General features: G+C 45.1%; 1 protein-coding gene across 1 annotated transcript in view; it reads left to right on the top strand.

The window, feature by feature from the left end:
• Positions 1-8053: 8053 nt before the first annotated feature.
• Positions 8054-12604, top strand: part of PTPRJ (protein tyrosine phosphatase receptor type J) — a 49967-nt gene continuing 45416 nt past the window's right edge. Inside the window, exon 1 of the mRNA XM_079105054.1 lies at positions 8054-8874. The gene's annotated coding sequence lies outside the window, so the exon portion shown is untranslated. The remainder of the gene's footprint in view (positions 8875-12604) is intronic.

Here is a 12604-nt window from a genome sequence, read left to right as displayed (position 1 = left end):
GCCACCAGATTCCCGGGCTCTCAGCCGTGATGTCCTGAGGTCTGTGCCTCTGGTCTGTGGGCTTCTGTGCGCCCTGCTCACCTGTCTCCAGCCTTCACTGCTCACCAAGGTGAGCCTGACTTTTATGTTCTACACCAGGGGCGACCTTGACCTCTGTCTTCCCTCTGGGCCAGTCCAGCAGGAGGCCTCAGCCAGAGGGCCTCCTGGGAGAGGCGGTCTCTCAGTCAGTTTGCTCTTTCATACTGTGGTTACCCCAGGATTCTTGCACCTCCCTTCCTAATTTCCCTTACCCTACCCACAGCATTGAAAACAGACCCTTTCAAAATTCACCTTACCCTAGTTGGACATGTTTCTGGAAAGTAGTCTAGTAGTTCTATTTTTCTCTGTAGATTGAAGGGAAAGGCTAGAGGAGGGGCAACCAGGTACATAGATTAGGGAACAGGACCTGGCTGTCACCCACAGTATTCACAGAAGGTCCTACTTTAGGCTTCGGTTTTTATATTCCAGACAAGAGGATCTAGAGAGAGTTACAGTAATAATCTGACAGAATTGAAACAAAATTACCCTGTAACAGAAAGAATCCTGTCTGGGACTTGTTAATTTTATGTGTCTGCATTTATTGGGAGCATCAGAAATGGCCCGAGTCTTTCTCAGCTGAGGGTGATGCTGTTTCCATTGGAGGTCATGAGGACTTGGCTACTGCAGAGAAGAAGGAAGTCAGGGAGCACTGGGCAGGGAAACAGCACAGGGAGTGAGGGGCCACTTGCTTCTGGTTTGCGACAGGGAGACAGGCCTCATGGGATGGTCGCATCAGAGAGAGGGGAGAAGGAGAAGAGGTAGGGGTGCTTTGGTGTATAGTGTTTTCATGTAGAGCCGGGGGAATTTAGAAGTTTAAGGTAAATGTGACGAGTGAGATCCTGTCACTTAGTTGTGGAGTGAGAAGAATCCAGGGTTCAGAGTGGATCACTGATGTCACTACTGCAGCTTTGGCCGAATAGGGATGGCATGAGGAGCAGCGGGAACAGTTGCTTTTTCTTTAGGGCCTGGAGGAGATCCTTGTGACTGGAACCACGGTTTCTGGAGGGGTGGAGGTTCCCAGAGAGGGTTTGCCTCTTCAGCAGAAGGGAAGGGGGTTGTGGAACAGGAACCCGTCTCTGAGGGAGGGAGCCAGCAGCAAGGCCGGAAGTCTCACAGCAGAAAGGAGAAGAGTCTCCCTGCTGTGTGTTGCTGGGTGTTCTTGGACACCTCGGCTGTGTGACGGACTTTCCCCCACACCGGGGGTGTCTCGGTGGTCAAAGCCTTTGGCAGAACCGAGGACGCCGCTGCGTTCTTCCCTGGGTGTCCTCGCTGGGGGTTACCTTGTTCCTCAGCGTTTGCTCCTGTTGTCCAGCTGGGGGGGTCAGCAGAAGCATTGACTGAGTGACTTTGCAGGGGAGAAGCAATAAAAGGGCAAGTTACAGGTGCTTGGCCAGATCTGCACCCCAGGAGAGGAGGGGCTGGGGACACTTGGTGAGAGAGGGTGAGACTGAGACCTGGGTTCTGGTGCTGCCTCCTTGGCTGGGTGTCCTTGGGCAAGTCCTTCACTGTCCCTGGGTCTCAGTGATCTCCTCTGCATCTGAGTTGTTCTGTTTAACACTTGAGGAAAAGAATGCGTGGGAGAGTATGAATTTCAGTTATCCGTTGTTTTTGTTAGTAGGATCTGAGCCTCGGCCATGCTGTCTGTACGGTGGGGACAGAAGGACCTTTCAGGGTTGCTGTGAAGGGTTAAAGATGACAACAGTGATAGTGGCCACTGGAATAGGTTGTTGGATTTCACCCCCACTCCCAGGAGCCAGGTGGGATCCTCGTTTCCGTTCACAGATACAGACGCTGAGGAACAGAGGTCAAGCTTGCAGCCTGCCCGTCACGCAGCCAGGGCTGGTGCATGATGTCCTTCAGGGCGTCGGATTCTAGGTCCATCTCTTAGCCTGACTCCACAACTCCGCTGAGAAGAGGGATGCAGAGTTCCCAGCTCAGCAGCTGGCATGTGGCTGGCGCTTAGTGAACCTGGGGCACTTTATTACCCTCTGGCTGCCCCTGGCTCTGAGCTCCCTCAGAGCTTTGGGCAGGCTCTTCTGCTCAGCACGTGCTTTTCTAGTTCAGGGTGATTCTTCTCTCTCTTCTGTCTGCCCAGATCCACCTCGCAAGACTTCCTTATTTTTCAACACCTCTTCCTCCTCCTCTTCCCTCACAGTGACTGAACTTGATTATACAGTCACCTACCGTTATGTTTTTACAAAATTGAGGTGAAACGTACATAGCATAGAAGGAAACATTTGAACTCAGCAGCCTTTAGTACATCGGCAGTAGTGTGTGACCACCGCTTCATCTAGTCCCACACACGTCACCCACAAGGAAACCCCGGGCCCTAAACTCATGAGCAACCGCTCATGTCCCCGTCCTCTTAGCCCAGGTGACCACCAGCCTGCTTTCCATGCCCGTGAAGCTCCCTGTTCTGGACGCTGCATGTACGTGAACTCCTGCCACGCTCCGGGCTTCCGCCGAGTCTTCCAGGTTTGTCCTGGTGCAGTGTGAGCCAGCCCTTCACTCCTTGGTGGTTGAATCATAGTCGGTTGTATGGATGTACCACATTTTTTCCTCTGTTGAATCCGGTTGGGTTGTTTCTGCCTTTTGACTCTTGCAAATTCAGCTGCCCTAACACCTGCAGTCTTTCACGTGAGCACTGCTCCCTGGTTCAGTCTGGGTTCCGGGACTGCTGGTGCCCCCTCAGCCCTAGCCAGAGGGCGGACTGGTTGATAACCCTCTGATCCGGGGGCGGGGGCTGGGAGGCTCAGAGGGAGATATGCCCCTGGCACGGAGCTTGTCCCTGCACCCTTTATCTGGTTTAATTTCCACCAGAGGGAAGTAGAGAGTGGGAAGGCATGGTCTTATCTCCAGCCTGAAGCCTCTCTTCCCCATTCTTCTCATCTGTTCCCTGGTCCTTGGGGCAGGTTCATGGTTGTTATGTGATTTTGGGTTGTGTACCCTGAACCCCAGCGTCCTTATCTCTAAAGCGGGGATTTATAACTGCTGCTGTACAGGAGTCCCAGGGAGGAGGCTGTGGAGTGCTCACTTCTTTCCCTTCCAGAATTGGGAGAGGCTGGGGTGGAGAGCCATTGTAGAAGGTCATTCACAAGGGGGGTTATTTCTTTGGAGTCCTTCACTAGTAGGGAAGGAGCTGAGGTTGTTCTTGTCACTATGCCTAGCTGCCACTGGTAAAAAATTGTCCCGCAAAACTTTCTTTTTCTGCTCAGCATGTGAATCTGTGGAAACTGGTCTCCTCCCATCTCATGCTGAGGCCCAACAGGGCTTTGACTTAATTTGAGAAAAAGGAGCTCTCTAAAGCGGTGTTCATGAAGTACCCACCGTGCCAGGTGTCATGCAGGCGTCTTTCCACGTGTCTTTTTACCTGTGGTTAATGGAAGAGACTGGGGGGGTCTGGTTGATGACTCGGATCCTGGCTCTGCCTCTCCCTGACCAGTTCTGTGGTCCTGGACAAGGGGCATGTTGAACTCTTTTTTGTGGGATTAGTTTTTGGAGGGTGGGGGTTCAAAAGGAGCACACTGATGTCATCTTTTGAAATGAGCTTTTAAGTTGTCCCAAACTCCTAGCATATTTACGTGCACTTGGGAGGCACATAGTTTGTGGCTAAGCCCAGGGGTTCTGGAGTTGCGTGCCTGGGTTCAGATCCAGGCCCTGCAGCTCTCCAGCTCATTAGTGACCTGTGCCTACCTTCTGGCTTGTTTGGAAGATGAGATTGATATTTGGAAGCACTTATACAGTGCCCAGCATGTGGAACACATAGCAAATACAGATTCGAAGCTGTGATTTTAATCTCCTGGAAACCTGCCTTTTCCTTCAAGGTGTGACAGTAGAGCTCTGCACTCTTTGATGGTTGTCCCACGTAGCAACCATCAGCTTATTGATGTGAATCAGGCCTCTGACTTAAGGGCTAGATCACCGACACACGCGGACACTGCCTTTGTGCAGCCCTCCTTGGACTTCCTCTGTCAGATGGCGCCAACCCAGGAGGTGCCATTCACCCACTGTCCTCCCGGCAACACAGAGGCTGTCTGCTGTAGTTCTGGCACTTTAGTGGAGTACTTGGCCCATGCAGGTGCTTGAGAATTGCTGGTCAAAGGAGCCAGTGGTGTTTCTACGTGTGTTCCTTATTTTCAGACACGACTCGTTCCCCTGGAAACAGCTTGAGGGCAGGATCTAGATCTGTCATGATTTTAGGTGATACTCTCATGGGTGGATGGGTTCCAGGAGAGGCGATGCACGTAGATGCACATGCAGAAGAGGTGCTGCTGGGAGGGGCTGGCACGTGCCATCCTAGGGTGTTGAGGTTTTGTGGCTTCGCACTTTACAACTCCTGGGCAGAGTACATTTACCCCCCTGTGCTGCTTGCCTAGCCACGGACTCATTTTCTCCCCCACTCCCGGGGTCCATCGCAGACTATTGGATTGGTGCATTGTGTGGACTGCAGGGCAGGGGTGGAGGCCGGGAGACAGGCTGAGCAGGTTAGGCCTGAGAGGATGAGGTCACAGCTGGAGTGGAGTGTGGGGGTGGCAGTTTGAGAATGGGGGACCATGGGGAAAGCTTCCCCTGCCTGTTGGGCTCGTTCTTTCTTTGCAGTGGCACTCGTCGAGTGCCTACTGTGTGCCCCATACTCTCTCATGAAGCATGCGTTGTAGTTGGAGGAGATGAGATGTGCTGGGGGTGAGGGGCATTAATTTCTGTGACTGGTTGGAAAAGAACTTGCTGAAGAGGCGACAGTTTTGGCCATGCCTTGAGGAGGAAGGTCGGGGCAGAAAGCTTGTGGAGGTAATAAATCCCTAAGGCGCTAAGGGGAAACCAGCTTCAAGAATATGAGGGACACTGAGACCAGAGGGGCTGGTGATTAAAAGTGGAATTTTATTCTAAGTGTGGTGGGAAGTTAGAGGACTTTTTTCCCCTTTTGATTATTTTCTTTTTCCTGAGCACCATACTTTGAACAATGCAGTTCACCAAAAAGATATGTTTATGAAACAATGGGATAGAAAGCCTTGAATTATTTTAGACTTCGAAAGGATGGAGAAATAGTTAATGGATCACAATGAATATCCTTGAGGACTGCCCCCCCTCCCCCCACTGCCCCAACCTGCTGGGGATCTGAAGATTGCGGATTTAGCAGCTAAATCTTTAAGGTCCTTTCTCTTTCAAACGTTCATTCTACCCAAAGCTGCTTGCCATATGATTAAAAAAAAATATTACTGCCACCTACTGATAGAAGGTGAATTTTTGTACAATGAACATCCCCAAACCAGTGGATTTCTTCTGGTACACCTGGCTTTGCACACTGCATTTTGTGACCTGGAAATGGTTCTGGGGATGTGCTGATCCTGGTTTCCTTTTTATCTGGTCCTAGCAAGTGCCTCAGTTCACCAAGAAGGGGCAGGAGAGAGGCGCTGGCTTGGTGAGCCGCTCCAGTGCTGTGGGAGAAACACTGGGTAGCAACAGCTGCCCTGTTAATCTTTGTAATTAACCCCTGGTTTCTCCTAGTTCCCATATTTAATGTCCCAAGACACCAGAGCCCTGGCCAGCAAGCCTTAGCTTAATGCGTGTACCACCCCCCCCCCCATTATTAAATCCTCAACTGCTCTATTTCTGATTTGCATTTTCCATGTCTGAATGAATCTGCTGACTTCCGTTTTCTTTTTCTGTTACAGATTGTGTGCGCAGGTGATGGTGAGTACCATTTTCCTCTGTTCTTGTGTTGTTCGCTACTGCCCCCTAATGGACACAGAGCAACATTACCAGTAAGAGTGAAAAATCACAGAAAATATTAATTTGTTAAAACCCTCTAACTCTGCAGATTTTCTTTAGGAGTGGGGTGAGGGTGGAAAAGGCAAATAAAAGGAAAAAAAATCAAACAATTGTACAGTCCTGACTATAGAAGTTTATATTTTCTAAGTTGGATGCTGTGGTATGTGCCTCTAGTCCCAGCTACTTGGGAGGCTGGGGCAGGAGGATCACTTGAGCTGAGGGGTCTAAGGCCAGCTTGAGCAACATAGCAAGATTTTGTCTTAAGAAAAATATATACCATATGACTTTTTTTTTTTGCCATCTTAATGCCCAGGGATGACTTAACTTACTTGAAATTATAATGCAGTATTTTTATGTTTTATGTGCCATTATTACATAAGTATTTTCCTTCGTTGATACCTTGCTGTGTTTTTAAAAAAGCAATATTCTGGGATAACCTTTGGAAAATCAGAGCTTCCTGTGTGTTTTGCTTTCACATGGAGGGCTGTACTGGGCATGTGGTTCAGTGTAGTGAGTTAGTTATCATGTGCTTGATCCTGCATTTTATCCCCAGCACCTAAGAAAACCAAACAAAAAGCCAGTATCATGTGGAAGGCTGAGCTTCAGTTGCTGACCAATTGCTGATCATTCTCTGGTCATAGTAAAATGAGAAAAATTAGAATATAATGGTAAGGTGGTTTTTTTTTTTTGTTTTTTTTTTTTTTACATTGGGGATTGAACCTGGGGGTACTTAACCACTGAGTCACATCCCCAACCCATTTTATTTTTTATTTTGAGATAGGGTCTTGCTGAATTGCCTAGGGCCTTGCTAAATTTCTGAGGCTGGCCTTGAACTTGCGATCCTCCTGCCTCAGCTTCCTGAATACTGGGATTGCAGGTGTGTGCCACCATGCCTGGCAATAACAATTTTTTTTTTTTTTGTGGTGCTGGGGATTGAACTCAGGACCTTGTACTTGCAAGGCAAGCACTCTACCAACTGAGCTATCTCTCAGCCCCAATAACAAATTTTTAATGAAGATAAATATGTTCTGTTGAAAGCACTATTCATTCTGGGATCATGACCTTACTAATTTTTTGGTCATAAAACATTTCTATAAGAAAGATAATAGTACTTTAAAACAGGCTATCTTTGGGGGGAAAATACCAAAAATTGGTAACTTTTGTTTGCACTTTAAATTTTCTTTTTCCTTAGGAAAGATCCCAAAGTCTGTGAGCCATAGAGATAAGATAATGAGGTTGTTCTCAGAGTGCTGTATAAAGGGGGCAGATCTTGCTGAAACCTTCTAATAAGGCAAATCTCATTTAATAACAGTGATTATGCAGAGCGTGTGCAAACAGTCGGGAGAGTTCTGAGCTTGGCATTTCTCCTGTTAATCATTTTGGTAAATAAGCTGGTAGGTCCCTTGTGCAGCCCTGAGCTGCTAGTGCAAGAGAAGACACCACGTGTAGACTCTTAACTCCACCACGGACAGTAGAGCATTAGCCAGGACTCAATTGCAGGACGCAGAAGCAATGAGCTATTTTAAGCCAAGAGGAATTTATGCCGGGGATTGAGGGTTTCCAGAATCACTGGAAGGGCTCCTGTTGGTTTGCTAGGGCTGCCATAATGAGTACAACAGAAGTTAGTTTTCTCATCCTTCAAGATAAGTTTTCTTACCCTTCATGATTTACAAGAAGTGGCAGATCAAGGCTGCTTTCTTCTATAGCTTCTCAGCTTGCAGGTGATTATCTACTCCCTGTGCCTTCCTGTGATGGTCCTTCAGACTGTGTGTCTGTGTGCTAATCTCTGCTTATGAGGACACCAGTCTTCCCGGGAGAGGCCCACCCTCGTGACTTCTTTAACTTAACAACCTCTCAACAGAGTCTGTCTGCAAATACAGTACTGAGGTGCAGGAGAGGCACCTTCTGAGGTACTGGGGTTAGGACTTACTGGGGGTCACAATTCAGACCATAGTAGCCCCCAGAACTGAGTTCCAGGCTAAGGCTGCAGAACTGAGCCTCCTGAAGAGTCCCCCCTTAAAATGGAGAGCAGAGTGAGGCTCCAGGAAGCCTCTGTGGCAGCAGCTGACTCCAGGAGCTGTGATCCTGGGATCAGGAGGCTGTGGTCACCACCCCAGAGTTGGTTCTAGAGTCAGGAAGTCTGAGCGCCAGCCATCACATCCACATCCCAGCAATAGCAAGGATCCCTAGCAGAACACAGAGCTTCACCCCTGAGGGCTTTACTTGCTGCTAGAAGTCACACAGTACTTCTCACATTGAATTGTCTGGCGCTTAGCTCCATTTGGCTGCAGGGGAGGCTGGGAACTGCAGTGTTTAGTCCCTGTAGTCATGCACACAGCTAAAAGTCTGGGGATGTGTTTCAAAGGAGAAAGTGAGGTCAGGGGACGTATTCTGTGGGTCAGCAGCAGGCTCTGTAAACAGAGGTCCTGAGAGGCTTAGGAGCACGTTCATCATCAAGCAGGCAGCAGTGGCCAGGAGTCCCCCAGAGCCGGAGCCCGTGTTCCTGGGGGCTTCAGCCTCCTCTGGTTTCCTGGGATTGGCTTTGTGCAAGTTAAGCACACAGTGCCTGCACCCGGGTGGCCAAGTGCTCGCTCCATGGCCAGAAACCCGGGTTTCTGTGGAGCTCGTGTTGTAGCTGATGGGCCAAAGGGGAGCCAATGGGAGATGGGGTGTCCTGGTATGCTTTTAAGCTCAGTGCAAGTTATTTGTGAGAGTTGCTCACCCCCGTTTTCTGGGTGCAGATTCTTAATCTGATCATTCTCTCTCATCCCACAGCCCCAGGTCCAGTTTCTGACTTTCGAGTGACAAGTGTCAGCACCAGGGAAATCGGCTTAGCCTGGAGCAGCAATGACTCAGAGTCCTTTAGGATTCTTACTAAAGGGGCTGGAGAACTTGGGAATGACACAACCACCAACCAAAGTATCACCATTGGTGGCTTACGCCCTGGAACCAGTTATCATTTTGAAATATTTCCTCAAGGACCAAATGGGACTGAAGGGACACCCCAGACAGTTGATGGTAGAACTGGTAAGCAAGTGGGCCGTGCTTTCTGTCAAACAGTGATGTTTCTTAAAGGAAACGTGTAAGATATATAAATATCGTGTTTTCTAAATTTTTTTTTTTTTTAATTTCTGGAAGACCCTGAAATATTTTTTCATGACAGTAGTGCATATTCATAATATAAAATTCATAACAGCAAAAGATATCGTATGTAAACCATCAACCAGAAACAATCACTGATAAATTGTGTTATTTTATAATTTTAAGACGTATGTATATATGTTTTTTCTTTTGTAAGCCTTGAATTTATCTTGTATATATAGTTTTGTAGTTTTGTAATCTTTTTTTCTACTAGTCAGTTTATTATGAATATATGTCTTCAATATAAAGATTTTTACAGCTTTTTTTTTTTTTTTTTTTTTACCAGGGATTGAACTCAGGGGTACTTGACCGCTGAGCCACATCCCCAGCCCTATTTTGTGTTTTACTTAGAGACAGGGTCTCACTGAGTTGCTTAGTGCCTCCCATTTGCTGAGGTTGGGTCTGAACTCTTGATCCTCCCACCTCAGCCTCCTAGCCACTGAGATTACAGGTGCGCACTACTGTGCCTGGCTACAGCATACTTTTAACACCTGCCTACCATCCCCTTGTCTGAATCACAGTGGTAGATAATAATGGGTGATGGTCCAAAACTGGTCCACCATGTGCTTTTGTAGCTGTGTTTTAGGGGAACACAGCCTTGCTCATTTTTTCTGTGCTGACTATATCTGCTTTCCTGCTAGAATTGAGGAGGCACAACAGGGAATTTATGGTATGTAAAGCCTGAAGTATTTGTTCTCTGGCACTTGTAGAAAAAGTTTCCTGACCTCTGGGATAGATCAACTGGTTCTTAAAATAATGGTTCTAGGATCTCTAGGGGTCCTCTATTTTTTTCAAGGGCTCTATGAATTATTATAATACTCACATGTTGTTTGACTTTCCTGCCTTCATTTGCTCTTGGGTGTACAGTGGTGTTTCCCAGATGCTGTAAGGCTTGGGAAGACTTTGTCATTCTGACGGCCAATAGAATGTATGCTTGTGTATTTCTATGTTAAAAAAATTTCCTATTTATTTGTAATTCAGTATCAGTAAATATAACCCATGTGAGCGAAAATTCTCTGAGGTCATTAATTTTAAAGAAGGTAAATAAGTCCTTTGTCCAAAAAGTATAAGAACTGCTGGTCTGCAGGTTTTATAAGTTATGTAACTACTTACCTGATAATGTTGAATAGGTAGATTTTTATTTTTATACTTTTTCATAGATAGCATTGTGATGCAGTAGTTTTGTTAGTTCTATAAGTTATTCTATGAAACAGTTTAAACAAACTACTGAATTGTTCCTAGGGTAATATGGGAAAATTTTTAGGAGTTCCTAAGGAGATAATGTTCATCAGTGGTGTTTTTAAAATTTGTCTCAGTCTTAGGGCACAAGTGGTTATAGCGCTATAGTGGCCACAGTGGTTCTGGGCATTGGGAACATAGCAGGTGGTCCTTCCAGACAGTCTACAAAGATGGGAATGATCCCTGTCCTTGAAATGCACAGACATTGATGTCTAGCCACAAGGACTGAGAATAATCAGAGAGCCATGATATCACCAGAGATAAAATAACCAGTGCCAGTAACTGGACACACTGAGCTAGAGGTACATGTTTGAATTCTGAGGAATTCAAAATAACTCCTCTAGGGAAGCTCAGTGAACTTTAGGAAAGTACAGAGAAAGAATTCAAAGAAATGAGTAAAGGAAGAAGTGACCAGAAATGGAAAATATAACAGAGAGGTTGAAGTAGTAAAACCAAAATCAAACAGAAATCCTGGAGCTGAAAAGTACAGTGACTGAAAGGACCAGTGCTACTGAGACCACCAGCAGCAGAGCTGATGAAGCTGAAGAAAGAATCTAGGAACTTGAAGACAGATTATTTGAAAATATACAGAGGAGAGAGAGAGGGAAAAAAAGTAATGAAGAAAGCTTATAGGATTTATGGGGTAGCACCCAAAGAGCAAAAGTTAAAGTCATTGGCATTCAAAAGAGAGAAGAAAAATATAAAAAAGGTTGAAAGCTTATTTAAGTAAAGAATAGCTGAAAACTTTCCAAATCTGGAGAAAGATATAAATATCAAGGTGTAGGAAGTACAACAATTTCCAATCATATTGAATCCAAATAAGGCTACCCCTACTCATTATAATTAATCCATCAAAAATCAAAGGTAAATCTGTAAAAGAAGCAAATAACATATTATGTAGTTACAGTATGACCAAGAGCAGATTTCTCACCATAAACTTTGCAGGCCAGCAGATAGTAGAATGATATATTAAAAGTGCCAAAGTTTAAAAATAGACCTGAATTGTATTTGAGACCAAGTGGACCTTAACAGACATACATAAAACATTCCCTTCAATAGCTGCAGAATATACATTCTTCTCAGTTGCACATGGGATATTATCTGGGGTAGATCATATGTTAGGTCACAAAACAAGTCTTAACAATAGAAGAATATCAAAGTTACCGCCAGGTAACTTTTCTAACCACTTACTAGTAACAAGAACTTTGGAAACTTTAGAAGTGTATGGAGACGAAACCTTATTCTTTTGCACGACCAGTGGTTCAATAAAAGTATTAAAAGGGAAATTAAAAATTATTGAGGAAAATGAAAATGGAAACACTACATGCCCAAACCTATGGGATTATGGCAAGAGAACAGTTCTTAGAGGGAGGTGTATGCAATCGGTGACTATATCAAAAAAGAAAAAAGATTGCAACCCAGTATTGCACCTAAGAAACTAGAAAAATAAGAAAACACTGAACCCAGAATTAGTAGAAGAAAGGAAATAATAAAGATCAGAGCAAAGAAAAAAAAATGAAGTAGAGACTAGAAAAATAATTCAAAAGAGCAACAAAAGGAAGAGTTTGTTTTTTGAAAAGACAAAATTGACAAACTTCTAGCTAGAGTAAGAAAAAAAGAGGGAGGACTTAATAAATAATATCAGAAATGAAGAAGGAGACACTACAGATGACACTACAGAAATGCAAAACATACTAAGAGACATCTCGAGCAATCATGTGCCAACAGGATGGATAACCTAGAAGATCTGAGTAAATTCTGACACATAAACCAGTCAAGATTAAAGTATGAAGAGAGAAAATCTTTAACAGTGAATAAGGAGATTGAATCAGTAATAAAAACATCTCATTAAAAGAAAGGCCCAGGACCTGATGATGACTTCACTGTGGAATTCTATGAACTTTTTAAAAAAGAACCAATATCAATTTATCTCCATTTTATTTTTCAAAAACAAGAGAGAATATGTTCAATCTAATTTTACAAAGACAGCATTAACCTGATACAAAAATCAGACGACCACACGAAGCCTGCAAGCCAGGATCCCCAGTGAACCCAGGTGCAGAAACCCTTAACCACACACTGGCAAGCTGAATTCAAGAGTACATTTAAAAGACCATTCAACTGTGATCAAGTGGGATTCATTCCAGGGAGGCAAGGATGGTTCAGTAGTATATGCAAGTCAGTTAATGCGATACATCCCATCCACAGGATGAAGGATGATAGCACACGATCACTTCAGTAAATGTAGAAAAGTTTTGACCAAAAAAAAAAAAAAGAAAAAAAAATGTGCTTTCTTTTCTGAACTATTAAAACTTATGAATCTGTTCCCCAAGTCTTCCCAGACTCCCTGAACGAGTCAATAAAATTTAATTCTCCT

This window comes from Sciurus vulgaris, assembly GCF_902686455.1.
Source record: "Sciurus vulgaris genome assembly, chromosome: 11".
NCBI lineage: Eukaryota > Metazoa > Chordata > Mammalia > Rodentia > Sciuridae > Sciurus > Sciurus vulgaris.
This window is presented reverse-complemented; position numbering and strand designations above follow the sequence as displayed.